Source organism: Zingiber officinale, chromosome 5A (assembly GCF_018446385.1).
Source record: "Zingiber officinale cultivar Zhangliang chromosome 5A, Zo_v1.1, whole genome shotgun sequence".
Lineage (NCBI taxonomy): Eukaryota > Viridiplantae > Streptophyta > Magnoliopsida > Zingiberales > Zingiberaceae > Zingiber > Zingiber officinale.
The window spans coordinates 60443127-60448162 of NC_055994.1; the positions used below are offsets into that span (position 1 = coordinate 60443127).

The window sequence follows — 5036 nt, forward strand, 5'->3', positions numbered from 1 at the left end:
TTCTTCAATGTAAATGATCTACCAAATCCTTTTTCTCAATTGTCCATCATTTATAGAAGGTTGTCGGTTCTCTCTTGCAATAGAGAACTGACCTAGGACTGAAATCCATACCTAAATTAATCAATTAGGAATGAATCTATGTTGTCCTTACACGGGCTTGCCTGTCACGTGCGTCCCTCGAAAAATCAACATAGGAATCCATCACTCATCAACTCATCAAGATATAAAGATTAATTCAATCTATCTATCCTACCTTCTTGTAATACCTAATTTCCCTTTCAAGATTACCCCTCAAGCGTCCTTACACGGGCATGTTCCTGTCACGAAGATCCCTAAAAAAATCGAATGAGGAGCAATCCATACAAGATCCATAAGATATTCAAACATTCAATCAAGCATGGTAATTAAGCCCTAATCACAACAATCCACACAAGAAAGAATGGATACAAAACAGGGCAAAATCATAGAAATAGGAAATTGACATATTCACAAGAGTTTTACATCAAGATTTTCTTACAAATACTCCCTCCATCCTAGAACAAGAGATCTACTCCATAAATCGAAGAAATAATCCGAAAGAAACAAAGATTACAAGCATTTCTAATCCCTCAAATCCAAGAAAAGAGAGAAAGAAAACTTATATACGGAGAAGAATAGTCTTCGGATCCAATCTTTCGATCTTGGAGTCGAATCGGTGAAGATCGTCCATAGAATCGTCGGAAAACCCCTCCAAGACGGGGGAAAATCGCCCAAATCTTCCTTTCTCCCAAAAGGGAGAATATCCCCTTTCAAATCCAGGTGGAAGACTTATATAGAGGTGAGGTTTGGGCACCACATGACCCCAAGGCACGGCCGTGTGAGGTTGACACGACCTGCCTCACTTCCCTCTCTGCACAACTCACACGGCCGTGTGTGAGACACGGCCGTGGCACACCCTGCATCTGCTACCTTCGCATGGCCATGTAGATTTACACAGCCTGGGCATTCTCAGGCACTGGAGATCTCACATGACCATGTAGTGTACACGGCCAAGCCCTTCATGGTCTCTGGAAACCTCACACGGCCGTGTAGATTTACACGGCCATGTAAGTCTTCAACACTGGAATGCTAGTATGACCGTGTACTGCACACGACCTGCTCCTGCTGGCTCCATATCTTGACACGGTCGTGTGAGGTTCACACGGCCGTGGCAACTTCCTTCTCTATTTCAGCCACATGGCCAGAAATCTCCACACGGCCAGGGCAACCCCCCATAGCAGGGCCATGTGAGGTTCAGGAATGATGCCTTCCTCCTTTGCTCTGCTTGCAGATTCGGCCTTGAATATGAAATCTTTACCAAATTCGACTCCTATGTACAAAAAATGCACAAAAACAGATCTCCGAACAAAAAAGAGTAAATATGCTAAAAGGAAAGCTAGAAGTACAAAAATACGTAGACAAAGCATGTACAAAGTATGTGAATGTGCGTCAAAACATGCTAACAAGTGTATACAATCTACGCACATCATACCCCCAGTCTTAAACCTTTGCTTGTCCTCAAGCAAAATGCTGCAATCTAAATTCATATGCACTACAATGTTCTCATATCCCTAATGCATTCTCCTAACTCTATCAAAGGGTTTCATTAGTAAGCATGATCATGAAAACAAGTTAAGTATGACTCAAGCATAAGTACCCTGTGCACAGTGCGAAAACAACTCAAAACTCTTCAAGTTTCAATCTATGTCCTAGTCAAGTCGTCATCAAGTTTGAATTCCTAATGTTTCCGGTGATAGACAAGTAACCAGTGATAGACACTTACTTGCCACACACTTGGTTCATATTTCTCAATCAACCCAAGGCTTCAAAGGCGTGCTCAATCTCAAGAGAAGCTAACAGTCATTTCCCCAGTAACCCAACTCGGTCTCAAAGGGGTGACTTGCTAGATTCCACTCACGATAACTATTTTTTATATCCCTTATTCACTTTTTTCCTTTGCTTTTTTTCAACATTTTTTTTCATAAGTATTTGTATTGTGCAAATCTTATTTCACAAGTGTACTTTTAGCACAAATGTTGGGATATTTTGATTTTTCCAAATGAGCTTACATGATTTGAGCCTCATCCAGTAACTAAAATGAAGTTTGAGAAATCACCATGGAAACCAAGTACTAAACAAACAAGATGAATCATGGCTATTTCAATGATATCAACCATTCAAGCATCAAGTCAAAGTGTAGTGAAAATAAGATCCTTAAGGTCAAGCCAAGACTAAAACTCATCTCCATAAGATACTTAGCTTACATCATGCTACTCAAGATAGAGAAAAGAGGTTCACTAGGCATACTACTAACATCATTTGAATATCATGAATCTAGATAATGAGCGTGATAACATTTAATCTTGAAAATAAGAAAGCATATAAGTGAAGTTTTGATGTTCTCAAGATGTATGCCACGAGATATCAAAACAAAATGCAAGACATAAGAAAAAACAAAAAAAAACAAAAAAAAAAAAACAAAGCAATTCAAATGCATCTAATGCATCCCTCAGACTTAAACTTTTCATTGTCCCAATGAAAACTAAAAACAATGTGGAGGAGATTTTAAGAGAAGTAACCAAGTCATAAGCTCCAAATGGTTGACATTCATGTTTTTAAAGATACTCCTCCATCCAATACTCACATTCCTCCACAACTTTGAATTTACAACAATAAGATAGACAAGAAAAAAGTAGAGGATACATGTTTATTATAAACTCAGAACTAAAGACATAAAAGAAAATAAGGAAAATGAACTTGGGTTGCCTCCCAAGAAGAGCTTGTTTAAGATCATTAGCTCGACCACCTCATTAGATTCATCTAAATCTCGCTCTTGGAGGGGTAAGATATTTTAGAACCCTCCTACCAGGGGTTCTTGTTATGGAGAGAGCTTTCATCAATGGAGCTACAAAGTAGAGTATAACTCTCTCCATCTTCGTCTTCTTAAAAGTTTTTTTAGGTGGTCGAAGATGGTTCAGATTGAGCTTCCAATCATTAGCCCAAGTGAAATCTGCACATACAAAGAAAGTACAAATCTCCCAAAACCATATTAAGATAAGCAGAATAAGAAATAAAAACTGAATCACATCCAACAAATTCAATGATAGGTACCTCTATAAAATTTTCCAAAAGATCACAAGAAGTACTAACCTTGCTTTGCTGAGAAATACCTGATATTTCTAAACATGTGGATGTGATTTCCTCTGAATCAAATGATGGTTCTGGCTCAGGTGTTGGCGATATTAAAGATGGTGATTCTTGAGACTCAACCATATCTGCATGAGTCCCTACACATTGGTCCACAACAAGCTCAATCCTTGCAACTCTTACAACATCTAAGGATTGTGTGGACAAAGGAGGTGATTCTTGAGATGCTACTTCCATAACACAGCACCCTACACATTGTTCCATATCAACATCATCAACACAAACATCAAAAAACAAACCAAAATCTATGTCCTCAATAGGAGAATCAATAACAAGAGGATCAATAACTTCACTTGCAGTTTTAAGTTGATCTACCACATCACATTTATCATCTGAAAGTTCAATGTCACCATAACACCCTACAAAATTTGGAGGTAGATCAGAAAACTTATTTACCACTGCATTATCTTCACAATCCTCATATGAAGAGTCTTCATCTTTATACAAATTCAAAAATCTGCACTCAACCTTACCAGTGTCACAGAATTTTTTAAAGTCATAGTTCTCATTGACCCCCACTAACCTTTGTGGAAAAGGAACCCTTAGTGAAGGTCTTGGGAAAGGTACTTCTAATTTCCCATATTCTCTTGTAGCTTGTGGAGGAGATTCAACTTTCTTATATAGTGTTGGTATGATCAATCGTTGAGGGAAAGGTACTTGTGGCATTTGGGAACCTCCTGGAATAATGGAACTGAGTTCATGTGGTCTTTTATTGTTCTTCTCCTCAATTCTAAACATGTCCTTCTTCAGAAGTTCTTCATGATTTTTTTCAATTCTCAACCCAACATCATCACACTTTTCACTAGATCTTGTCTGCGAAGGAGGGGGGTCTTCTTTAAACCAATTTGAAACAATATTTTCAATCTTTGCCCCTAAATGTTTGAACTCCCCGTTCTGTGACTTGTGATTTTCAAAACTGATAGATGGTTGAGTTACAATTTGTTTGACAGGCTCTATAACATTTATGACTTGCACTCCTTGAATGTTTGAGGGAGATTTCATTCAACTTATATTTGACCATTCTTGGAGGTTCAATGTCACTTGATCAATTAACACATATACTTCATCTACACTTTTATCCATAAAAGAACCTCCAGCTGATGAATCCAATAAATTCTTGTCTGAGAAAGAAATTCCCCCATAGAATATGTGCAGAATTAACCATTTTTCAAACTCATGATGAGGGTACTATCTTTGAAGACTCTTGAATCTATCCTATGCTTCAAATAATGATTCTCCGTATGCTTGAGCAAAATTTGTTATGCAATTCCTCATATACACTGTTCTGCTTGGAGGGAAAAAATGATTTAGAAATTACTTCTCCAATTGTTCCCAACTTGTGATGCTTTGAGGATGGAGAGAATATAACCAAGTCCTTGCTTTATCCTTAATACTGAAAGGAAATGCCATCAATCGAATTGCATCTGCTGACACGCCTTCACATTTCACCATATCACAAATCTCTAAAAATGTTTCAAGATGCAGATAAGGACTTTCTGATACTTCTCCTCTAAATTTGTGACCTTGTATCATGAAAATTAACTCTGAGTCTAGTTAGAAACTTTCTGCTTCAATTTGAGGTTGCATAATGGGAAGTAAAAATCTTGCTGAAAGGGGTGTAGAAAAATTTCTCATGGGCCTGGTTGACATGTTAGTGCTCATGGATATTCAAGAAAAAATTATAAAATGAAGAATCAAAGACAAGAAATAAAATGCAATATGAAAAGCAAGAAAGAAAATGCAGAATTTAAATTGTAAGAAAGAAAATGCATAATGAAAACAAGAAAGAAAAGACAAAAGGAAAAAAGAAA

General features: G+C 37.5%; 1 non-coding gene across 1 annotated transcript; it reads left to right on the forward strand.

The window, feature by feature from the left end:
* Window positions 1-4396: 4396 nt before the first annotated feature.
* Window positions 4397-4502, forward strand: LOC121983524. Its single transcript, XR_006112569.1, has one exon. It is a non-coding gene; the product is annotated as a small nucleolar RNA R71 (small nucleolar RNA).
* Window positions 4503-5036: the final 534 nt, after the last annotated feature.